Below are 26,474 nucleotides of genomic sequence, written 5' to 3'. Positions count from 1 at the left end.
TGCTGCTGCTGCTGCTAAGTCGCTTCAGTCGTGTCCAACTCTGCGACGCTATAAACAGCGGCCCACCAGGCTCCCCCGTCCCTGGGATTCTCCAGGCAAGAACACTGGAGTGGGTTGCCATTTCCTTCTCCAATGCATGAAAGGGAAAAGTGAAAGTGAAGTCGCTCAGTCTTGTCCGACTCTTCACTTCCCCATGGTCTGCAGCCTACCAGGCTCCTCCGTCCATAGGATTTTCCAGGCAAGAGTACTGGAGTGGGGTGCCATTGCCTTCTCCATCATTATGGTTAGAGTATGACTAATTTTATATTTCTACCCGGTTTGTTTCTTTCTCATGAAAATCCCTATCTTCAGTCTATACCATTCTGTCTTAGGGTTATATTATCAGATTTAGACAAATATTCCTTCATAACATGATGCAGTCATTTTTATTCTCCCTTTGTTTCTTGTTTAATGAGATCATTTGATGCTATGAACTTTCCTCTTATTACTTCTTCTGTTGTTGTTCAGTCACCCTCTCCAACTTTTTGCAACCCCATGGACTGCAGCACGCCAAGACTCCCTGTCCCTCACCACCTCCCAAAGTTTTGCCCAAGTTCATGTCCATTACTTCAGTGATGCCATCCAGCCATCTCATCCTCTGATGCCTTCTTTCCTCCTGCCCTCAATCTTTCCTAGCATCAAGGACTTTTCCAACGAGTTGTCTGTACGCATTAGATGACCAAAATACTGGAGCTTCAACTTCAGCATCAGTCCTTCCAGTGGATATTCAGGGTTGATCTCCCATAAGATTAACTGGTTTGATCCCCTTGCTATCCAAAGGACTTTCAGGAGACTTCTCCAGCACTTGAGTCCTATAGGATTTCCTATATAGTTTTCTCAAAATAGTTTCTGGCTAATACATTGAACACTTGTGATGTTCTAGTGTAGAAGGTATATACATATATATGTATATACTCTGCAGACCCCTGGCTGCCATCCATGGGGTTGCAAAGAGTCAGACAGGACTGAGTGACTGAACAAAAAAAAGAAAAATGAATAGTATATGTATATACCTGAAATGTGGAAACAGGCAAAAGGATCATTCTGTGTCCTTTCAAAGTCATACTGAATTACATAATCCCTACCCAAGGATTAGCTAATTCTCTAGGCCTGTGTGCCTTTCTTTGCTTTTCTTAGATTTACTATTTACTGTTGGTTAAAATATTTTACAAGTCTATAAGGGTAGATGAATACCTACAGAAAATGGTGCAGTGCAAATGATTCTTTTTCATTAGAAAAGATAATCCAAAAGTATAATTTTGATGCCCTGCAAGGCATTAAACAAAGTTTGTATCTACTTTAACAACCTAATTTCAGCATTCTTTCTTTCAGTGACTATATATAAATATTTATCTTCTCCTATAATCCTTTGAAACAATATTTCTGTTCTGTTGGTTTTCTCATGGAATTAAATGCATCTTTAATATGTAAGTATTTTACAAGGGTCATTTTATAACATTTTGGAATTTGTTTACACTAGGAACAATGTTAGAGTCTTTCACCCATTTCACAGTAAAACCAGAACTGGACGGTAGTTAAAGCTGTGAAACTAATTTTACTCAGGAACCATTGCAATAGGGGGAAAATAGGCCTCAGTAAAGAAGTAGGCTCAATTCCAACCAAATGCAACAAGGGACAGTGGAGATTTATAGCCGAGGAACAGGGTTGGGGGAACTTCCCAGGTGGCTCAGAGGGTAAAGGATATGCTTGCAATGCTGGAAATACAAGAAACATGGGTTCGATTCCCAGGTCAGGAGTATTCCCTGGAGAAGGACATGGCAACCGACTCCAGTATTTTTGCAAGGAAAATCCCATGGGCAGAGGAGCATGGCAGGCTGCAGTACATGGGTTCTCAAAGAGTCGACATGACTGAGCATGCACGTGTGCAGCAGGGCTGGGGAATGGACAGTAGAAGGAAAGTCACTAAGGGGGAAAGCTGAGAATATGGGATTCTTGCTAAACCAAGCAAGCATTGACAGGATTCTGGCTAAAGGCAGGCCAGGGTGATCACGGTTCAACTGGAGGATGAGGAATTTGATCAGATATTAAGAATTCTTTCTGAACTAATTTAGCAGAATTCTTATTAAAACTGGGTTCTACAAGGACAGAGACGGAAGCAGAGGGCTCGGGGGAGCCTGACCAAAGTTTGGCAAGGAGAGAATCTTTGTTTCATGCATTGTGATTTAATATTCACATAAATCTTCTTAGGTGAGCTTATCATTATCATCACTGTGCTTAGGAAAACAGGCTTAAGAGTGCTCAAGTGACTTAGTTTAGGGTAGACAGGCTGTAATGTGGAGGCACCAGATCAGCTCAGGTTTATATGAATCAAGGTCCACTGCTGATTATGTATACTTCACTGTGTTGCCCAGAAAACTCAAATGCTTCTCACCAAGGTGAGTGATGGCAAGGTGTGGCTGAGGGTGACCCAATACTGTGCACCAAAGAATATAGATAAAAGGAAGAAATAAGTAAAGGAAAAAGAGCTGAGACTGCCTACAGAAAAGCTATGATACTGTTGGGTTTTTTGTTTTTTAAATCAAAAACAATGTGTGTAAAAGGTCTGTGCAATTATTTTGACTCATTGCATAGATTTGTACTTGGAAAGTCCCCATCTCTTACCTCAGACCTGAATATTTGCTTTTTGGGTGTATAGAGAGAAGTAGTTTAAAATAAGATATAGCAGAGGTGTTTGCTTTACATTAGCAGGACAAACAAAATGTTGGGAGAGGAGAAGAACCATAATTGCCTCTAGATTTCAGCCAAACATAGAGTTTTCATCTTTCACCATGTAAATGTACAGTTCCTAAGCTTAGCTTTTGAGCATTGTAGGGTGTTTTCAGTTTTTCTCCTGTTGTTGTTGCTGTTCAGTCGCTTAGTCGTGTCCAACTCTTTGTGACCCAATGGACTCCAGCACACTAGGTTTTCCTGTCTATCATCAACCATCTCCTGGGGCTTGCTCAAACTCATGTGCATTGAGTCAGTGATGCCATCCAACCATCTCATTCTCTGTCATCCCATTCTTTTCCTACCTTCAATCTTCAATCTTCCAGCATCAGGGTCTTTTCTAATGAGTCAGTTCTTCACATCAGGTGGCCAGAGTATTGGAGCTTCAGCTTCAGCATCAGGACTTCCAATGAGTATTCAGTATTGATTTCCTCTAGGATGGACTGGTTTGATCTCCTTGTAGTCCAAGGGACTCTCAAGAGTCTTCTCCAACACCACAGTTCAAAAACATCAATTCTTTGACGTTCAGCCTTCTTTATGGTCCAGCTTACATTCATACATGACTACTGGAAAAACACAGCTTTGACTATATGGACCTTTGTTGGCAAAGTAATGTATCTGCTTTTTATATGTTGTCTAAGCTTGTCATAACTTTTCTTCAAAGGAGCAAGCGTCTTTTAATTTCATGGCTGTAGTCACCATCTGCAGTGATTTTGAAAACCCGTGAAATAAAGTCATCACTGTTTCCATTGCTTCCCCTTCTATTTGCCATGAAGTGATGGGACTGGATGCCATGATCTACCTCTTAAAGTTCTCAAAACAAAATTGGTTATAATTCGTATTACTTAAAAATGTATGAGAAGTGTGCTGTGTCATTAAGTCAATAATAGGCTTCTTCAACTCCAACATTTCTGAAAATGATTAGGGAAGTGTAAGTGGTAGGTGGCAGTGAGTGAGGCAAGGATGAACAAGTCTTAAATGTCTCTCTCACTCTTTCTCTTACTGTACAATCACTCCCAGCTATGCCCACAATAATCACAGCAGTAGGTAATGTTAGGAACTCAAATGTAATTAAAATACCGGGGCTGAAACTCAGCATGCTGTGGTATCTATCCGTAGCAGCAAACAGTCCTTGAAATCCTCTACCAACCCAGATGAGTATAAATTCACTAGGATACCAGATTTAAGAGTTTGGGAAATTGGTTTTGTGTCTGGAAGTGTCATTAGCAACATCTATTGTTGTTATAGTCTGGATTCTGATTAAAAGCACCCTACTCATATCCACTTAATCCAGAAGCCCCCAGGCACTTCTGATATGTCTTGATCTCCTGCTTCTCATGCTCCTGCAAAATCCCTTGGATATTGCATCCTGTGTTTCCATGGAATCTGGTCCCTGTTTCCTCCTCATTGTTCCTGCCCCAGATTAACCCTCATCAGCCTCTGGTCTGGCTGATGACTGCAATTTTCTCCTCAATATATTCTGTGTACTTAGCTTCCCTTCCGTTTCCCCTTCTTCCTCTTTGTACATAGTTCCTCAGATTGTTGTAAAAGTATCTGCATGATTTTGCCACTGGGCTTCAGATCCTTCAGTGGTTCTTCATGGCTTAAGGGATGAGTAATGAAGACTTTTGCTAAACCTACCAAGGTCTTTCTGACCCAGTCCCTGTCTACCTCTTTCTCCAATCTGTCGTCTCCTGCAGCTCATCTTTGCTCTCAGGCTGACCTGGGATCTGTTTACACCTGCTTTCAGCAGAACACGCCAGCCTGTGTTGAGCTAGCCAGTCTCCATGCTGGATTGCTTTCCTGTGAACCTGAAGTAGGTTCTCCTCAATAACTCACTGTAGTTGTTTATGGTATTTCTGTAAATAACCATTCTGTCCTTCAGGGCAGGGTGGTGTCCTCTGTGTATCGGTGTCCCCATGCCTAACAGAGAGGCTCTCCATATATTTCTTTGTAGATTGAGTGAATGAATAAGTGAAGGGGGACCTTTTTTGCTTGAGGAAGTGAATGCAACTTACTTGTAGGGAAAAATTGTGTGAGTAGGACCTAAGGAATTCTGTGATTTGCCCACAAAAGCATCTCATCTCTCTTCTTTCCTTTTCTGTATGTCTCGTTTCTATAAATCCATCTCTATAAATCTGCTTTCATTGCCATCACTACTGTTCCCTACAAGGGGGAGGCAGAGCAGTGGAGCACTGTTTGTGATAGAGGGCAGAGAAGATATAGAGTTGGCCCAAAAGTTTGTTTGGGTTTCCCCATACAATGTAACAGAAAAAAATCTGAATGAACTTTTTGGCCAACCAAATACAAACCGAGGCACTCCTGGGCCCTCACTTGCTCAGCCTGTCTTTGGGTTAGATAGGCCAATCTTCGTGGACTTGTGGGGATTTGAACACCACACACACACACAAACCAGGGGAAAAGGTGAACATAACCAGCAAAGGGACAGTTCAAAATCATGGATCACCTGATAACATTCAAGGGAAAGGATGTAGCATCACTTTTCCATGATTTTCTGCCAGAAATCCACAACCTGAATTTAATCAGAGGAAGCATCAGGCAAAGCCAGATTGAGGGACTTTATCCAAAATAAACAGCCTGTGATCTTAAAAACCGTCAAGGTCAGAAAAATCAGGGAAAGACTGAGTATAATGTTTTAGAATAAAGGAGGCTAAAGGATATAATGGGCTTTCCAGGTGGCGCAGTGATAAAGAATCTACCCGCCAATGCATGAGATGCAGGAGACACAGGTTCGATCTGGGCTGGGAAGGTCCCCTGGAGAACGGAATGGCAGCTCACTCCAGTATTCTTGCCTGGAGAATCCCCGTGAACAGAGGAGCCTGGTAGGCTGCAGTCCATAGCGTCGTCGCAAAGAGTCAAACATGACTGAAGTGACTTAGCATGCATAAACACACACACACACATAAAGAGGCACAACAGCTTAAAAGCACTGTGTGATTCTGAATGAACTGACTCCCTTTGCTATAAAGTACAACACTGGAACATTGGGTAAAATTTGAATAGTGTCCAGGAGCAAATGCAGCGTGTATTAAATGTTCATTTCCTGATATTGATGGTTTTGTTGTGGTTGTGGAGGAGAATGTCACTGTTGTAGGAAATGCACACTGAAATGTTATTGAGTGATGGGCTTCTGTTTGGCAAGTTATTTTCAAGTGTTTCAGAAAGGAAGCAAGCTTTTTGTACTTTAGTTGCCTTTTTTTTTTTTTTTTTGTAACTTTGAGATTGCTTGAAAATTAAAAACATGTTTTTTAAAGAAAAATGTTAATAAACAAACTTGGACTTTCTTTCCACAGATGAATTGTCCTGATGAGATTTGCTTTGCATTATATGCTGATGGAAATGTGGGGAAGAGGGGTCCTGGTTTTCCTTGAGAAGATTTAGGGGTGAAGAGGTGGTGAAGCCTAGGGCATAGCTAGGAACAAGCCTGCATCTCAATAGCTCTCAGCGGGTGAAAACAGACTCAGAAGAAAGACTGTCAGCTCCAGAAGAGTAGAGCTACCTCCCAGGGACAGGTGCAATTAGCAAGTTTCTGGGGACTGGGGAGAGAGATGCCAATTTGATGATTGAATGTGGGAAATGTACTCAAGGCCACTGGCACTCTTTGACTAGCAGATTTCCTCCCTGTAGGAAATCTTCAAGTAGGAAGCCAGGTGCAGTCAGGAGACTGCTTGGTAAATAAGGACGCACAGAGCGAGGAGCTGGCCAGTGTGATCAGAAGGTCCAGAGGCATCCGGTCCGGGGCAGCCTGGTTCCTGCATTCTGCGTGGGAGCCTCGCACCTGGTAATGCTACGTGGAGGCGTGAGTCTGGGGTGGGGCTTGCCCTGCCTTGGGTACAGCTGGGGTGGCCTCCCAAACTTCAGTTTGGGTCTGCTTTCATGGTTGGCCACCTCTCTGCTTGTGTTCTTTCTTTAGATACTGAAATAGCCTCAGGCAGTTTGAAGACCCCTGAATGCCTTTGCTTGTGTGTGATTCTGTGTGACTTCCTTCTGGGTTGATTTTATACGTTCACTCTCAGGAACATTTACCACTTTATTCAGTTTCCTTAGAGATCTTTTTTTTTTTTTTTTTCTGCCACTGGCCACATGGGAACTTGGGTTAGAGAGAGACTGTAGAGTAGCAACTTCCCTCTTTTCTGTTATTTATTTTTTTAAGCCATGTAAAAGGAAGGAAAGCTTTTTTTTTTTTTTTAAAGAGGCTTACGTTCTTGGAATATCTTACTGTCTTCTATTTAACTTCGCCAGTTGCAGACTTTCTTTTAGAGATTTAGTCCCAATGGGTATTTTTTTCCCTGTTGAGACCAGTGTGCCCCCACTACTGTGAACCAAAGGAATTCAGCTCCTTGGCACAAAGTCCATTGAGGGCTTGTTGTCTGTGCATGAAGATGATAATTCACTTTCTATGACTGAGTAATGCTGCCTCTCTAGGGGTGAGCCCCCACGCCTCAGAGCTCTGCTGCTTCAATCCCCTCTCCCCTGGAGGGTTTGTTGTTCTTTCTCACACTGGTGGCCAAGCACTTCAAGGCCCCCAGGTACTTAGCCCTGGAACCTGTGGTCCCAAATGGCTCCTTATGTAAAAAAGCTGGTTGTTTTCTAGTGAGTGTTACTGCAGTTACCCAAACCTTGAGGCTCTTAGTGCTAGAATCTGTTTTTGAAGAGGTGCTGCAAACTGGAAACCTGGCATGCAAGTACGTCTACCTGCAGCCCAGCAGCAATGGTTCTGTGTGGCTCATTGGTGAGAGATGAGCCGACAGGGTCTGAATACTTCTGTGAGTGATGAAGACCACAGGAGTTCTTAGGCATGGACCCTGTATTCCCCAAATAAAGCTTAGAAGGTTGTTTTGATTTTTATAAAGGAAGCACACATATATACATGGACCAGCCCATCCTGGTCCAACTTCAGTTTCCTCAATTTAGTGTAATTTTATATTTTGTTTACTCCTTTGCCCATACCATGATAAGACCTTTCATACAAATGCCTTTATAAAGGATAAGTACTTCTTTTCTGGAACATGCCTGATTTGTGTCTCTACACTGTGGACATTGAACCACGTGTTCAGTTGGGGTGTCTACATGGTCACCAGGTTGGCTGTTGAGTCCTAGCCTGGCCATCTGTGCTCTGTGGCAGATGTTGGCAACCAGATCGTCCTCTCCTCTAAAAGTGCTGCCTCATGAGGAGTTCATGGCCCTTAGCACCTGGTGGACAGAAACAATAGCTTGGAGGGTGGAGTGGTGAGCACCTGCAAGGCTCAAGAAACAGAGACTTGGTTTCCATTTGCAAACAAAACAAAAAGCCCCATGTGAATTCTGGCACCAGTTTTTGCCATCTGTTTGATTTATTTTAAGGGTCAGAGGCTGTGGTAAGTACCAAACTCTGTGGACCAGTGAAAAGAATTAGAAATAGAATCACCTGAAACATGTATTCAAAGCAGGTAGGCCCTGTGGTCTGCTTAGGGACCTATAACTTTCACTTTTACCTTGTCCCTAGGTGGCCTTGCATCAGGGACTGGGGGCTGGGGTGGCGGGGAGAGACAAGCAGGAACAAAAATGTGTTCCTTGGGGTATCTTACTAAGCTATGCCTCTGTTAGTCAGATTTCGTATTTGATAGAAAGAGTTCTACCCTCTTCAGCTCTGCCAGGCATCTGCTAGGTGAAGTTGGCCAGGACAAGCGGGGAGAGGGGATAGCTGGATGTGAAACTGATGTGAAACTGATCCCGCTCCTCCAAGTGGCGAAGGGGCTGGAGGCTGACAGCTGTGTAAGGAAGCGCTCCCTGTAATGGGCTTTGGGTCCCTGCTCGGTCAAAAGACAGACTTTTTACTCCCAGTGACAGCTGCAAAGTACAGATTTATGGTGGGGCACTATCTCTGAATTCCAATTACCAGTTGAGTTTCAAAAGAGTCGACATTTTCGCGTCCGTGGTGCATTTTTACAACTTGTCACTGTGGTAGCCGATACATAGCCATCCACTGTTGCTAATATTTCTAAGCAACTGATTTATGGAATGAGAGCACAGGTGACGGATACTTAAGGCTTTGCTGCTTGGGGGATGAAAGGGCCATGGAATATGCTCTGAATTTCAAGGGGTGAGAAAGGAAGGTGGTATGGGGAAAGAAGATGATGAGGTTTTGGAAATTGGGTGACACCCGTGAGGCTGTGTGGAAAACGTATATTTCTGTTTACGATTATTGATTTTTGTCTCAAATAGCAGCTCTCGCTCTTGAGGGTTGCGTGTGCCAGAGAGTTAATTAAGGATCCTGGGGGCACCCATGCTTCATGCTGTATGCATGCCCTTAGGTGAAGGTGGAAGCATTTGGGTCTACTGCAACTTGACAATCTTATTTCCTATGGTTGAGAGATGGCTGTATTCGCTATTGTAAGAACAGGATGTTGAGAATTGGAAACTAGCTCTGAGCCCAATCTATCATTCTTGCCTGTAATGCAAGATAGACAGTATAGGTTTATCTTTTAACTTTGATAATTTGTGACTCTTTGAGATTCTTGCATAGCTGAGATGTTTTAACAACAGATTATTGTGTGCAGATTTCAAGAAACAACTTCATTGCTTCTGTTTGAAGAAATACACGTGTCTGTTCACATTCATGTCAACGAATGGTGGGGAATAAATCTCAATGTTTTAAAATAGACTTTAAAAAACCTTCCCAAGACTTAGTGCCTTTTAAAAAACCTCCTCCTGAACTTTGAAAGTCTTTTTCTTCAAACATAAAGGACAGGTCTTATGTGGCTGTTTTGCTTAATGTGTGCTGGTTTTATTTGGACTCTTTGAAACCCAGCATGAAGGCTAAAATTCTGCTATGTGGAGAAGTAAAAACGAAAGAAATGGTGAGGTTTTGGTTGTGCTAAATTAAAGTGACAAGGTACAGATAACAGGGCATGGCTGTGTCCACAAATTAGCCCTCTCTAATTTGCTGCTGTGGATAATAGTGCTTTGGCATTGCATTGTAATTTATTTCTTGAATTAAAAGTTTTAAAAAAAGAAGGTGTACTTTGCTCAAAAGAGAAAACCTGAAAAACTCAATCCTTTCAGTTTAAATGGCCTATGGTTCCCTGTGTTCAGGGAACTATTTGAGCAAGTCTTGCTATAGAAATATGTAAATTACATGGTTTTATTTTTAGAAGCCACACTGTGTGTTGGGTGACTATGTGTGCTACTTCAAGTTACCCTTTTCTGAAGCTTTTGTTGCAATTCAGAATGTATTTTGTTCAACCAGGTGGCAGCAGTATTCTGTGTGGTCTCTTGTATAAATACAGGACCATATCATGTACAGGACAGATTTCTGATGGCTGGGGCAGGGCAGGGAGAAGTCCTAGGCTACCTTCTCCAGTTTCTGTTTGCTGCTGCTGCTGCTGCTGCTGCGTCACTTCAGTCGTGTCCGACTAGTTCTAAGCAATAACTTGATATTGGCAGGGAGACAAGATGACATTTGGTTTCCTCAGTCACAACATGTCTTGCCCCAAGTTATAATATTCCTTCCCCAAATTCAACTTCCCAGAAGGCTGAAATGTCATTTTTGCAAAGTGTGGTGGCATGTGAACTATTATATTACAGAAAATCAGCTGCATAGATTGAAGAGCAAAAGTCAGAATTGTTTATTATAAATAGCACTTTAAAAAATTTCAGTTCATGATAATTTTTTTTTAGAAGACAGATTAATGTTTATTCTTTTTTTTTCTTTTTTTTTAAAATTTTATTTTATTTTTAAACTTTACATAATTGTATTAGTTTTGCCAAATATCAAAATGAATCCGCCACAGATATACATAATTTATCTTTTGTTTTTGGTTTCTATGGATGTTTGCTCGAGGAGAAACCCAGGTCTCCATATCAGCCTGTCCACTCCTGGGTGCTGATACTTTCATTCTCGTGTGAGGTTTTAATTCATCATGACATTCCATACAAGCATGTAAGATGTTTCCTAAAGTGTGTTCCACGGGTCATTAACGGATGTGATGGTTAAAGTGTTCCATGGTTAAATAAGACACTGGGAAAAACTGGGAAAAACAGAATCAACAGATTGCTTTACTGAAGGCCTTTTCTGGGTCTTTAACAGACGACTGTGCTTGTGAATTGTCAGGACAATAAGTTCATCCTCTTGCTGCGTCATCACCTGGGAGAAGAGGGCAGGGAGCTCTCTGAGGTCTCTTTAGAAGGGGCACTAATCTCATTCATGAGGGCTACACCTTCAGGACCTAATCACCTCCTCCAAACCCTACCTCCAGTACTATCACACTGGGATAAAGTTTCAACCTGGGGAATTTGGAGATGCAGACATTCAGCCTGTAACATGATGGTTCATGGAAAAATTGTGTGTGAAGCATTGAGTTCAGGGCCTGAGAGACAAGCATTATACCATTGGAGACACCTCAGGAAAGCTTCAATCCTATTCTCCCCTTCCTCCTCAGTGAGATTCCCGAGATAGGAATAACCTGTCTTGCTACCTTATGCCCATTCATTATCCAAGCCTTGATTCCTCTTTCCTTATTCCTTTCTCCCTCCCCAAGTTCTGCTCCTGACAATCACAACATTCAGTAGGCTTCTAAAGAAAAGGAAACCTGCATTCTTGGTTGGCACACCCTTTCTTTACAAATCAAACAGGTTAGTTAAGAAGTGTTCTTATTTCCAGTGCTGGGGATAGGGTCATTGTGGCCCACAGGACTGTGGCCTGTAGGCATTAACTGTATAGGTGAAGTCATTTCCAGCCAAGAGCCAGCAACTGAAGCACAGCAACTTCAATTCTGCCTTGGAGCCCTCAAATTGAAGATCTTCAGTTAACAGGTAGCTCAGCCTTTGAGAGAGGTTTTTGGCTTTTGGTTCTGAATCAGAATCGGTTGTGGAGTGTTGAACACTGTGAGTCCCTGTGCACTGGCATCTCCAGGGATTGGACCTGATGTTTGGAGTTTCAAAACTCCATTCTGATGCAAGGCCATTTTCATGTAAAGACAGAGTTTCCACTCTCCATATTCTCACTCTGTGTGTGTACACAGGCACTCATTCACTGCTTTATTCAACACATATTTATTAGGCATCAGGGCTATAATCCATGGGCTTCCCTTGTGGCTCAGCAGGTAAAGGATCTTCCTGCAATGTGGGAGACCTGGGTTTGATCCCTGGGTTGGGCAGATCCCCTGGAGAAGGGAAACGCTACCCACTCTAGTATTCTGGCCTGGAGAATTCCATGGACTGTGCAATCCATGGGGTCACAAAGAGTCAGGCACAACTGAGGGACTTTCAGTTCGCTTCACTTCATAATGCCTGGGGTCACAGAGTCAGACTTGACTGGGTGACTGAGCATACACACAGATACATACTCATACACACACACAGTGTATGTGCTGGGCCTTCTTCTAGATGTACAGCAGTGAATGAAACACCCATGCTCACAAGCAGCTTCTTTTCTGGTGGGGAATGCAGAAAATAAAAAAGTAAACAAATCCCTGAGATGCTATCCTGCTTTGAGAAGCATCAGCAAGAAAATCAAGTTGAGGAAGGAGGTGGGAAGGACAGGACACTATTTTAAGTAGGGGTCAAGGCAGGCTTCCCCAGGGAGGTGACATTAGAACTTGAATGAAGAGGGAGAGGGAGTCACAGGACAGTTTGTGGGGGTGCATGTTCTAGGCAGAGAAGCTTGGTGTCCTGGAGAATAGCAAGGCCAGAGAGGCTTGAATGGAGGGGGAGACAAGGGAAGGAGGTGCAGAGAGAGCCTGGAGGCCAGATCAGAGAGGCTGATGACAGACTATAGATACAGCTTTGAATATTTTTCTAAATGTGATGGGATGCCTCTGAGAGATTTGGACAAAAGAGTGAAAATGATCTGATCTGTATTTAGATGGATCATTCTGGAGAATTAACTATCCCAAGCAAGAGTAGAATAAGGAAGACCTGCTAAGAGGTAGACTTTCAGGCAGTGTACAAGGAAGTTTATGCATTTGCCACAAGAAAAATATTAAACTAAATCTTTGAATTTATCCCTAGGCCATGTTGATGGTGCTTATTAAAAGCAAAGTATGGAATGTATACTCTATACTTTGTAAAATAATTGCATATATTTTCAAATATGATACCTGCAATGTTATTTGAACAAGGTCACACACTCAAACCAATTTGTGTGCATTTATACTGATGTTTTGTATGGGTGTGTGTACAACACTTGCTGGTTTTATTACAGATTAGCGTGAAAGAACTAAATTATCAGGGCCAGATTTCTGGGCAGCCTTTTGAGTCATTCTAGACCTTAGTGTTTTCCTGACAAATAGAAATTCTTTCCACAGTATAATTATTTTGATCACTCATTTAAATATATCTTTTCTAAATAGTTGCACTTTTTATTTGCATTTGTATTACTTCATTTATTTGTTCGAGTGTAAGTAATTAAATATGTGCTTTGGACTGAATAATTCTGTTTCCCTCTTTGTGTGCTCAGTTGCTGAATCGTGTCTGACTCTTAGTGACTCCATGGACTGTAGACCATCAGTCCCCTCTGTCCATGGGTTTTCCCAGGCAAGAATACTGGAAAGAAAGTGAAGTCACTCAGTCGTGTGCGACTCTTTGCGACCCAATAGACACCAGGCTCCTCTGTCCATGGGATTTTCTAGGCAAGAGTACTGGAGTGGGTTGCCTTTTCCTTCTCCAGGGAACTTCCCGACCCAGGGATCGAACCCAATACTGGAGTAGGTTGCTATTTCCTCCTCCAACAGATTTTGCCAACCCAGGATACAAACCTGAGTCTCCTGTGTCTCCTGCATTGGCAGGCAATTCTTCATCACTGAGCCACCTGGGAAGCCCATGTTCCCCTCTACCCTTTTTTATGTTGAAAGCCTAACCTTAATGTTATGGGCTTTGGAGGGAATCCTAATGTACTGGGATTTGGAGGTAGGGGCTTTGGGAGGTGATTAGGTCATGAGGGTGGAGCCTTCGTGAATGAGATAGTTGTTGTTATGTTGTCCAGTCCCTAACTTGTGTTGGACTTTCAGTGACCTCATGGGCTGCAGCACGCATGGCTCCCCTGTCCTTCACTGTCTCCCAGAGTTTGCTCAAACTCACGTCCATTGAGTCAGTGACGGCATTCAACCATCTCATCCTCTGTTGTCCCTTTCTCCTCCTGCCCTCAGTTTTTCCCAGTTTCAGGGTCTTTTCCAACGAGTTGGCTCTTTGCATCAGATAGCCAAAGTATTGGAACTTCAGCTTCAGCATCAGTCCTTTCAGTGAATATTCAGGGTTGATTTCCTTTAGGATTGACTGATTTGATCTCCTTGCTGTCCAAGGGACTCTCAAGAGCACCACAATTCCAAAGCATCAGTTCTTTGGCACTCGGCCTTTTACGGTCCCCTGTAAGAAGAGGCCAGGAAGATGGCCAGCTTTTACTTTCTGCCACAATGAGGATGAAAGGTGAAGTAAAATGAAAGAAAGTGAAAGTGAGAGTCACTCAGGTGTGTCCAAGTCTTTTCGACCCCATGGTCTGTAGCCCATCAGGCTTCTATGTCCATGGAATTCTCCAGGCCAGAATACTGGAGTGGGTAACCTTCTCCACAGTATCTTCCCAGGGATTGAACCCAGGTCTCCCACACTGCAGGCAGATTCTTTACCAGCTGAGCTAGGCAGTTTGCAAATCAGGGCTCTCACTAGAATCTAATCAGGCTCCATGACTTCCAACCTTTAGAACTGTGAGAAGTAAATTTCTGTTGTTTACAAACCACTTAGTGTATGACACTTTGTTATGGGCCTGAATGGACTAGAAGAGTGTCCACATCAGCATATCATGCATGTGCATTTGTTTTCTGTTTCTATGGCCAAAGTAGGTACTGGAATCCAGTCGATTGTCTAAGCAACATATTCTATCCATACTAGAGGTAAAGTATAAAAGAAACCAACAAAACCTGGGTATGTCAAAATTTACCTAAAACCCACATCGTATTGAACATTGCCTGAAAACAAAAATCTGTTTAGATATTTTTCTTGTAACACGTTATAAGAAAGGAAAAGTAATAGAAACATGATAGTAATAAATAAATAATTAAATAGGTAGGAAATAAAGAAGAACCCCCAAATAGAATCTCTACAAATATAACAAAGAATACAGACAGTAGAAACTATGTAAGTGGACTCATTTGTGAAGTGTTTCGAGATTTTTGTGTCAGATGCTTGTAATGTAATTGACAAGTAAAAAATTGTAAACTCATCAGGCGGGCAGTCTTAACGAAGTGCTCAAAGTTGACACCTCCCTTAATGGGATAAACAAGCTACAGGTGCCACCTGATATGAAATGTGACATCACTCCTGTTGTATTTCTGCCAAATATCCATAACCAGAATCTCATTGCCAGGAGACATTAGACAAACTGAAATCGAGGGACATTCTGAAAAGTAACTTTTGTAGATTTTTCTTGTAGTCTTCAAAAATGTCAAGGTCACAAAAGACAAAGGCTGAGCAATCTCCCAGACTGAAAGAAACCAAAGATGAAAAACTTAATTCTGTTAGCAATCCTGGATTGGCTCCCAGGCAGGGAAGCAAATTCTTTGTTTTTGTATGATAAGGGACATAATTGGGCTCATTAGTGGAATTTGAATAGGTCTTGTAGATTATATACTAGTGTTGTATCAATTTTAATTTCCTGATTTTGATAACTATGCTCTGTTTATGTAAGTGAACTTTTTTTTTTGCCTCTCTGCACGGCTTGTAGGGTCTTAGTTCCCTGATCAGAGATTGAATTCATGCCCTTGTCAATGAAAGCCTGGAGTCCCAACCACTGGACTGCCAAGGAATTCCCTGTAAGTGAATGCTCTTGATCCTCAGAAGTACATGTTGAAATATTTAGGGTACAGGGATATCATGTTTATAACTATGTCTATATCATGTCTATAACTATATATGATATCATGTTATTCATATATAGTTATAGGGGAGGAAACACGTCTTTTTCCTTTATGCTTCTAGGTTCTCTAGTTGGGGTCCTACAAATTAGATTGAAAAGATAGAATAATGAGAGAAAAACACATGAGTTGATTGACACAAGCAGCATGCATACATAAGGGAGAAACTCAGTGAAGAGTGACTCAAAGGGGTGGTTAGAACTTGGGCTTGTATGGTATTTTGGAACAGTGACAAGGTGAAGGAAAGGGGTGTTAGGCTTCCAAGAATGGTAAAATGTAGGAAAGTAAAGCTATGTGGAAACTAATGGAAGGTAAGGGTCAAAATTAGTGGGGTTTGCTTGTGCAGGTCCATCTGGTGCCATCTCATCTCAGGTGATAAGGTTGCTATTCCCTTCTTGGTATGGGAAGCTAGGGATACCTTTGTAAGGAGAAGTTGTGTTCTGTTTTGGGGCTTACCAGGTGGTGCTAGCGGTAAAGAAACTACCTGCCAATGCTCGAGAATAAGACTCAGAGTTCCATCCATGGGTGGGGAAGATCCCCTGGAGGAGGGTGCGGCAACCCACTCCAGTATTCTTGCCTGGAGAAACCCATGGAGAGAGGAGCCTGGAGGGCTATAGGGTCGCAAAGAGTCAGACACAATTGAAGCGGCTGAAAACACACATACATGTGTGTATATATGTATATATATGCATGTGTGTGTGTGTGTATATATATGTGTGCGTGTGTGTATATGTGTGTCTGTGTGTGTATATGTACATATGCTTGCACATATATACACACACACATATGCATGTGCATTCTCAGTCACTTCAGTCCTGTCTGACTCTTTGCAACCCTATGGACTGTAGCTACCAGGCTCCTCTGTCCATGGGATTCTCCAGGCAAGAATACTGGAGTGGGTTGCTGCACCCTCCTCCAGGGGATCTTCCCCACCTAGGGATGGACCTCTGAGTCTCTTACGTCTCCAGCATTGGCAGGCAGGTTCTTTACCACTAGCACCATCTGGGAAGCCCGTAGGTAAACATGTGCCACATTTTCTTCATCCATTCATCTGGTGATGGGCACTTAGGTTGCTTCCATTTCTTGGCTGCTTTGAACACTGGGGTACATGCATCTTTTCAAATTACTGTTTTTATTTTTATTTTTTGGATATATACCCAGGAATAGAATTGTTGGGTCATATAGTAGTTCCAGTTTTATTTTTTTGAGAAACCGCCATGCTGTTTTCTATAGGAGCTGCACCAATTTGCGTTACTACCAACAGCGTATGAGGGTTCCTTTTTCTCCACATATTCGCCAACACTTGTTATTTGTGGGTGTTTTGTTTGTTTGGTTTTTGCTGATGGTCATTCTGACAGCTATGAGGTGTTACCCCATTGTGGTTTGGATGTACATTTCCCTAATGATTTGCAATGTTGAGCATCTTTTCATGTGCCTGTTGGCCATCTGCGTGTCCTCTTTGGAAAAGTGTTTATTCGTCTTCTGCCCATTTTTAATTGCGTTGTTTATTTTTTTGATCATTTTGAAACTTTTATGTAAGTCTGAAATTATTTCAAATCATGAACTCTAAATTGAGTTTAGGAGAAAACATTTAATTTTCTCCCAAATTTCAAAACCCTCTCTAAATCCTCTCTAGTTTCTAAATGGTAGGAAGAAGACTTTTTTTTTTTAAGTATAAAGCAATTGATCTAGAAATTGCCTTAAATTCATATCAATTAGCTATTTCAGATATTATGCCTTCTATCCATAAAGCAGTGTATGTCTTGACATGGTAACAAAGCCAGTTAGCATAAAGTGGACCAGTAGGAAGTATTTGTCTAATGCTGAATTCTTAAATAGTCTTTTAAATTTCTAAATAGAAAACTAAGTTGTAATTTACACTATTTTTATTCATACTTCTCATAAACTTATAGGCTGGTCTCAACCCTTGTGATTGAATGTGTTTTAAAAGAATAAATAGAGAGACTTCCCTGGCGGTCCAGTGGCTAAGACTCTGAGCTTCTAATGCAGATGGCATGGGTTGGATCCCTGATCAGGGAACTAAGATCCCACATGCCACAAACCACCCCCACACCCGCCGCCGCCCTCCGCAAAAAAAAAAAAAACGTGAAAGAGTAAAAAGAAATTCAGTAAGAAGTGAGAAACCATAGAGAGGATTTCCTAAATAGAGTAATCAAGTATTGGAATGTTGTTGAAGAGTTTTTCCTCCCCTGTGGACAAGGACGAAGTGTAGATCCTGGATTTCTCATGGTCTGTAGATCAACTTACCTGTACATTAGTTTGTGAGTGGTTCAAATTTTGAGTCTTAAAATATTTATATTCTCATAAATTTGCATTTTTTGGGTAAATCTTAGGGTCTACATCTTATTGTGAAATCACCTATTGTTATTATAAGTAACTTGGAGCTCCCTTGTGAGTTGTCACTTATTAGTAGCTAGTTCTTACAATTTAACTCTTGAGGAGTGTAGAGTTGTCAATTGCTAACCAGTTTTATACAGATCTGTGTCCATTCTGTGAAGGAGTTTTGCCTCTCTCTGTACTTTCTATTGAAACTTTGATAAACTGGCAATCTAGGGGTTTTAATAATTATAACCAATCTATCTAGAGTAATGGACCTCCTTGGTGGCCCAGTGGTAAAGAATCTGCCTGCCAATGCAGGGGTGGTGGGTTCCATCCCTGGTCTGGGAAGATTCCCCTGAAGAAGGAAATGGCAACCCACTCCAGTATTCTTGCCTGGAAAAACCCCATGGACAGAGGGGCCTGGCAGTCTACAGTCCATGGGGCTGCAAAGAGTTGGACACAACTTAGAGACTGAACAACAAGAAATCTAGAGTAGTGGTACCTTGCTTCAAAAAGAGCAGCTCTTCCCTTGGGAATACTGGTCTAATGAATGGATGTGAAATTGGACATTTTCTGGGGTCTGTCTTCACTCTACAGTGTCTGTAATCACCTTAGACAAGCTACAGTGCATCCTCATTATTGGAGGATTCCATATTTGTGAATTTGCCTACTTGAGATTATTTATTTATAACCTCAAATTGGTGCTTAGGGTGCTTTTGTAGTACTTGAAGACATGAACGGAGCAGTGAACATTTGGAATTGCCCAGTGAGCAAGTTCCCAGCTGAGGTCAAACAAGGTACTCTGCCTTCTTGGTTCATCTCTTGTACTGTAAACAAATGTCCTTTTTTTCCTAGTCTATTTAGTGTCACATTTTCCAAAGTTTTATTCTTTTTGTTTGTGATTTCACTATTTAAAATTAGCCCAAAGCATAGTGATGGAGTGCTCTCTGTGTTCCCAAATGCAAGAAGGCTGTGCTATGCCTTAAAAAGAAACTATGGAAGCTAATTAGCTGTGTGCAGACATGAGTAAGCATGTTGATGCCATGAGTTCAAGGTTAATGGATCAACAATACATGTTAAATAAGGTGTCTTTAAACAGAAACACACGTGAAGCCAGGTTATTTATTGATTGGCTGAAGGAAGTGTTTTAACCAGTCATTCCCTGGATTGGGGTGAGGGAGTGTAATTCTGCATTTTACCTTGGAGCAGGGGTTCAGCATTTGCTAATTCAGTGTTCATGAAGACTCTATAGAGAATAACAACCATGGATAAGGAGAATTGAGTCTATTTGATCTCTTCGAATCTCAACTTCCTTATAGGTAGAATAACTATATTACTCATCATAAAGTCCAGAGTGAAAGGGAGAATTTGTCAGTCATAATGCTAGTGCAACAGGTGTAAACAAAGACAGTGTCACGCAAACCGGGTCACATGGTCATCTTATAACAGGTAATGTGGAGATTAAAATACCTAATTTCATTAGCAGACAGCAAATATTTCTTGATCCTCTCCTATGGTGCTGGATATTGTACTGGGCAGTAGGTATCAGTGGAAACAAAAGCACCATGTCCCCTGCCTGCGTGGAGTTTAGAAGTATATTGTCACACATTTTGACCCATTCTATGAAAGAAAATTATAACCAGTTCTATAGGTTGTAATTGTAGAGAATAAATACTTAATTTTGAAGTTGAATGTGGCGATCGAGACAAAATGCACAACCTAAAAGTTGAGAATTATGTTTTATTCGATGAACTTTCTGAAGACTTTAAGCCCAGGAGGCAGCCTCTCAGCTCTGAAGAACTGTTTGGAAGAGGTAAAGGAAAGACTGATGCTGAAGATGAAGTTCTAATACTTTGGTTACCTGATGTGAAGAGCCGACTCATTGGAAAAGACCCTGATGCTGGGAAAAATTGACGGCAGAAGAAGGGGACGACAGAGGACGAGATGGTTGGATAGCATCACCAACTCAATGGACATGAGTCTGAGTAAACTCCAAGAGATAGAGAAAGACAGGGAAGCCTGGAGTGCTGCTGTCCACGAGGTCACAAGAGTTGGAGGACTTAATAACTGAACAACAAAGGGGGGAGCCAGGACATAATAGGAGTTTTGCAACAAAACCAAGTAGTCAGAATGTCAAAAGATGACTATTAGATAAAGAAAATCAGACATCTCAAATTAATAAATTTAGTACCTTTCTATGTATGGAAAGAGGCAAGAGTCTGGGCTCACTGAAATCATTCTTTTGATATGCACCTTAGCTAACTTTTCTCCCATTCTGAGTCCTCTCAGGATGCACAGTTGGGGGCGGCTGTAGTAGCTGATGGCTTGCAGGCAACGTTCTTTATTTACTGCTATGGCAGGGGGCAGTTTTCCTCCAGGAGCAGGCAGCAAAGAGGTCTCTGAAAAGGTGACATTTAATCTGAGATCAGATGATGAGCTTCATTTGATCTTCCCAAGTAAAGAGTGAGGTAGGATAGAGCCTGACCCTTTCCAGAAAGACCTTAGTGGCTGAAAAGTAATGAACAAGGAGAGAATGATGCAAGATAAGTGCATGGTAAAGATTCTGGGAGCACTGGGAATCCACTGGGGGATTCTGAGATTGGAAGTGATAAGCTATTTTAAAAGTTCTCTGTAGTGAATGGAATTGGCAGTGGCAGGAGAAGCAAGTGAATGCCAGGGACCAGTTAGGAGGCTATTTCAGTAGTCCTAGCAATGTAATCAACTATACACCAATAAAAATTAAGAAAAAAAAAGAGGTCCCAGAGGAAGTGGAGATGGTCACAGTGTAGGTAGAAGAAGATGGGTAGAGATGCTTAGGAGGTCAGATCTGCTTGTCTTGACAATGAATATGAATGTATAGGATAAGAAAAGAAAGAGTTAGGAATGACTCTTAGATTGCTTGGATAGATTCTTCACTCCCTAAAAAGGTGAAATATTGTAGGGAGCAGAGTCAAGAATTTAGCAAATTAGATATGTGTATTTACATAGAAAACCACTGTTCGATATTAGTTTCTTTTCCCTTTTTGTTATTCTAGCCATAAAAGTTGTTAGACTATTTGGTTTTCTTTTTTCTCCCTGTCTGTCTCTCTGTGAGTTTGTATGTACTAGCATTCAAATTTGGTCAGTTATTCCTTTATTTTTCATATCAATTTTCTGAACATTCTTTTGCGCACATTAGTTGCAAGTCAATTAGTAGCCAGATTTAACAGGAGAAAAGAGAAAGTGAAAGTGAAATCGCTTAGTCGTGTCCAACTCTTTGCGACCCCATGGACTGTAGCCTACCATGCTCCTCCACCCATGGGATTTTCTAGCCAAGAGTACTGGAGTGAGTTGCCATTTCCTTCTCCAGAGGATCGAACCCGGGTCTCCTGCTTTGTAGGCAGATGCTTTACCATCTGAACCACCAGAGAAGTCCTAACAGGAGAAAAGAGAAGGCTTATTTACCTGTGCTTGTAGGAGTACTCAGTAAGGAGTAATTTGTCAAGTGTCCAGAAGTAAAGATGTATACATCAATTTAAGAAAAAAGTCGGGGGGTGGGGTTAGAGCTTCGGTGGGAAAGTATGGAAAGTTCTCTTAGGCTTTCTGATGCTGATGGAAGCAGAATTCATACTTCCTGGTGGTGAGAGTCTGTCTTCCCCCTGAAGGGGAGGTGGAGGGCAGCTGTATTTTAAGGAGGCTCTGCTATTAGTTTCAGTTCAGTCACTTCGCTTAGTCATGTCCAACTCCTTGCAACCCCGTAGACTGTAGCATGCCATGCTTCCCTGTCCATCACCAACTCCTGGAGCTTACTGAAACTCATGTCCATTGGGTCAGTGATGCCATCCAACCATCTTGTCCTCTGTCGTCCCCTTCTCCTGCCTTCAATCTTTCCCAGCATCAGGGTCTTTTCTAATGGGTTGGCTCTTGCCATCAGGTGGCCAAAGTACTGGAGCTTCAGCTTCAGCATCAGTCCTTCCAATGAATATTCAGGATTGATTTCCTTTAGGGTTGACTGGTTTGATCTCCTTGCAGTCCAAGGGACTCTCAAGAGTCTTCTCCAACACCACAGTTCAAAAGCGTCAATTCTACAGTGTTCAGCTTTCTTTATGGTCCCACTTTCACATCCATACATGACTACTGGAAAAACCATAGCTTTGACTAGACAGACCTTTATTGGCAAAGTAATGTCTCTGCTTTTTAATATGTTGTCTAGGTTGGTCATAGCTTTTCTTCCAAGGAACAAGTGTCTTTTAATTTCATGGCTGTAGTCACCATCTACAGTGATTTTGGAACCCAATAAAATAAGGCAACTCCTTATCCTTATGCAAATTTACCCATCTTCTCCTCTTTGAAGTGCTGTGCCTAGCAAGGAATATTGGGAGGGGAACCCTTTCAGGACACAAAGGTCATGACCTTCCCTTTCCTGGGGAGGTACTAATGTCTCACCCCTCATTTGCATAATTGTGTGAGGCCATAGAGTTGACTCATCTCTGAACTAAGATCTGCTTCTAGTGACCTGAAGACAAACTCATGGCCTAGCAGCTTCCCCTTCTTGAAACTTGTAAGACCTGCCACATCCTGTGGATATGGCTTTTTTAAACTAATGGATAATGAAAGGATGCTATGAATTACAGGTTCACAGATTTCTTGCAACTTTTTGATCTTGGATAAACAAAAATGTTTACAAAATTGTGGTTATAAGGTCAGGTCTCTGTTCAGAGGTATAATCCTGAAACTTGCTGGGTTGGTTCAGCCTTTCTCTCTTGGACTGCAGGAGCTGGTCCTTTTTGATCGGGATAAATCTGATGTCCGATTACTGGTCTGTAAAAACAAAATTTCCTTCTTTTTCAGTTACCAAGTTTTTAGAGAAATGGTAACCTGTTAAGGTGTGATTATGCATACTTTTGAGTTCTGCTTTGCTTCCAAGAAGAGGAACTGTTAGAGGAGTCAAGGAGATAGGAACAAATAACCAAAATTACTATGTAAAAGTTCTCAATTTTTTTAAAAACACAGTTAATATTCTTTTCATCTGGCAAGTGGTAATGATGCCGTGGATATAATGTATTGAGCTTTTGCAAGACTTCCAAAATTTTTTATTTTATTATTTAAAAAATAATAATTTTATTATTAAGGTCTTGGTTTCTTGGGCAACATGGAGAAATGGGACCTGAATGCTGATACAGTTAGATACAAATGATTGCATAAGAATAGCAAAGCTTTAGCAGTTACCTCCTCTTTTTCCTTCCTGGGGCTGCCTGGGGCTGCCTGGGTGTCCAAGGCATTGGCCTTCAGCCAGCACTTACTGTTATACTGGTCCCTTGGGGGCAGAGTGCATTCTGATTGGTCACTGGGCCCCTGTGGCTGTGTTAATGCAATCTCAGGGTATAATAAACGACAGCTCTTAGGAAAAGCTGGCTGAAGTGGGGCCTGGGCTACATGGTACCCATACCCCAGCTATAATTTAAATGAAAAATAAATCATGAAGTAGTGTCAGGAAGTCCAACATAGTGCATGTTTTCTCATGATGGAGACTTCAGCTTATTTTTAGAACTCCTAAGTAGCAAATAATGTTTTATTTTCTCATTGATTGGATGAGAAATCAGTTTTTGTCAGTGCCTTAAACACGAGCCCTTGTTGAGCTCAGAGCAGGTCTCCTAAGGCAGCAAGGATAGGAGAGAACTGGGAGTTTATGCATTGATTCTATTTACATTTTGCACTTCCATGAGTAGTTGTGTTGGTTTAAAGTGAGTAAAAATTGTTTGCATAGCCATTAAGCGTTTATGGTAACGTGTAAAGTTGTTTAAAAGAAAAAGCATTGCTTGAATTAAAATAGCACCATGAACAAACAAGCTTTAGACCTCGTGTAATAAAAAAAATAAAACAAAATACTCAACAGAGGGATTTGCCACAAAAAATCTGTATTTATTAGACAACCACTTTTGCATATTGGCTTAGTTAGATTATTTGCTCTTGGCTTTAGGGTAAATAAGCGTGCCTTTCCTAGAACAGACCTCCCCCAGTGCCATCTTCATCTTTACACCTGACTCTCCTGCTATCCTAGGAAATGCTGACTTGCAGAGCAGCTGGAGAGGCAGGATTTGAGGTGATAATCTTTAGGGTGATCTTTTCCTGGAGATGTTACAGCGTGTTGTGACTGTTTCTTAGCACTGAGGGTTTGGGTGGAAGACTAGTGGAATCTTTACAAGCCTCAGGATGGGCTTCTAACTGCATTTTTCCATCATAAAAGCCTGTCTGACTGAGGTGGGAGGTCTCTCATGTTAATCTTAACCTGCCTTCTGTTCTATGCCAGGTTGAAAAGAAAGATAATTTTGAAAAAAAGAGTGCTAAAGAGACATGCCAACCGCCAGATCCCTTTATGAGTGAAGGATTTATCTAGAAAAACAGACGAAAATACCCATTAAATGTGTAAACTAGACTGAAGGGATTGGCAGAAAGTAGACTGACAATTATTTGTTGAATTCCTGCATTTTTATTAGTTTGAAATACACTTACCTATGTTCCAGTTAGCCCTGGAAAGGAGAGAAAAGTATATTACTACAATTTGGAGTTATAAAAAATTTATTATTAAGGTGACGTAACTTTAAATATGAGACATGTGGGTTAGGGTCAAGTGGATAAAAAAGAAATCTATAGAAAGTTCTGTTTCAGAACTAGCAGGCTTTGTGACCTTGGAAAATAAAAATAATAATAATAATAATCATTTATTGAACATATTGTGTGGCAGGGTCTCATGGGAGCACTTGGCATCGTTTAATCATCATAGCAACCTTGTGAAGTAGCAGTATTATTCCCATTTTACAGATGAGGAACAGGCCTGGAGAGCTTAAGGGAGAGTATCTGTCCAGAGTCACCTGGCTAGTTGGTGACAGAGCCAGGATTCCAAGCCAGGCCTCCTGATTTCAGAAGTTATGGTCTTAAACACATGAGGATGTATTTGTTGCCTCTGTCACTTAACTTCTCCAATTAGTTTTCTTAATTTTAAAAGTAGGGATCAGGATTAGATTGTTTGTGATTAATCAGAGAGTTTTGGAACTAGAAGCTCATTGCTTTTTTTTTTTTAAACTGAAACTGAGAAGAGCTAATGTTCACCCTGATACTCATTACAGAAGGTCAAGAGAATGACTAAATGGCAATTACTAACAAGTATTTGTAGCAGTTTAAGTCATTTCAGGATTTTACTTTTGACAGTTACTTTTGATTAGTTTTAGTAACAGGGACATGGAAAGAAGGTATTTCTGAGCCTACATCTCAACTGCTTTCTCATTTCTCTCTGTAAGAACCCCCACCCCCAGCCCATCATTCCCTGGAGTTGCTAAGTATTCACATGACAGGCCATCAGCTCATCAAGGGAGTGATGCAGGTGGTTCATGAGAGGAGGGTATTTCAGGAAAAGAATAAGAAACATGCCACTGGTTAAGAGAATCAGGAAGAAACTGCAGTTAGTCTGTGCTGTTAGAATCTCAAGGTTTTAAGCTATGCATCACTAGAAAATATGCTCCTTACTTGATTAAGAAAGAAAATATTCATTATCGTTTATCTGTATCTTCTGATTTATTGATTCAGCATTATGCATAGTTTCTTAAAGTGAAGTGAAGTTGCTCAGTCATGCCCGGCTCTTTGAGACCCCATGGACTGTAGCCTACCAGGCTCCTCTGTCCATGGAATTTTCCAGGCAAGAATACTGGAGTTGCCATTTCTTTCTCCAATAGTTTAAGACATAACTAATTTACCTATATACTGGAAGGTTTCAAAGTACTCCCATGATTTATTAATTAGTAAACGAGTGCATCATTCTTTTGTTATGATGCTAAAATTTGGTCTTTCACATAAGGGAATTTTCTAGGTAAATAAATAGCAAATTTTAACATTTTTATTTTAGTAAACGATGATGGAATTTTATAATTTTATTAAGTATACCATATAGACTAATGATGATATATAAAAACAGTTCAGTTCAGTCCAGTTGCTCAGTTGTGTCCCACTCTTTGTGACCCTATGGACTGCAGCACGCCAGGCTTCCCTGTCTATCACCAACTCTCGGAGCTTGCTCACATTCATGTATGTCGAGTTGGTGGTGCCATCCTATCATCTCATCCTCAGTAGTCCCATTCTCCTCCTGCCTTCACTCTTTCCCAGCATCAGGGTCTTTTCCAAGGAGTCAGTTCTTCGCATCAGGTGACCAAAGTATTAGAGTTTCAGCTTCAGCTTCAGTCCTTCCAATGAATATTCAGGACTGATTTTCTTTAGGATTGACTGGTTGGATCTCTTTACAGTCCAGAGGTCTCTCAAGAGTCTTCTCCAATATCACAGTTCAAAAACATCAATTCTTTGGCGCTCAGCTTTCTTTATAGTCTAACTCTCACGTCCATACGTGACTACTAGAAAAACCATAGCTTTGACTAGATGGACCTTTGTTGGCAAAGTAATGTCTCTGCTTTTTAATATGCTGTCTAGGTTTATCAT

At 41.3% G+C, this 26,474-nt stretch overlaps 1 protein-coding gene across 3 annotated transcripts in view; it reads left to right on the top strand.

Annotated features, from left to right (window-relative positions):
- Positions 1-26,474, top strand: part of ELMO1 (engulfment and cell motility 1) — a 584,819-nt gene that overhangs the window by 60,127 nt on the left and 498,218 nt on the right. Inside the window, exon 2 of one of the 3 annotated variants that reach the window (XM_010831166.1) lies at positions 6,415-6,568. The exons of the other annotated variants lie outside the window; for them this stretch is intronic. The gene's annotated coding sequence lies outside the window, so the exon portion shown is untranslated. The remainder of the gene's footprint in view (positions 1-6,414; positions 6,569-26,474) is intronic. 3 annotated transcript variants of the gene reach the window in all.

This window comes from Bison bison, unplaced genomic scaffold (assembly GCF_000754665.1).
Source record: "Bison bison bison isolate TAMUID 2011002044 unplaced genomic scaffold, Bison_UMD1.0 scf7180017864525, whole genome shotgun sequence".
In the NCBI taxonomy this organism is placed as follows: domain Eukaryota; kingdom Metazoa; phylum Chordata; class Mammalia; order Artiodactyla; family Bovidae; genus Bison; species Bison bison.
Note: the sequence above shows the minus strand (reverse complement) of the source record. Positions and strands in the feature narration are given on the sequence as shown.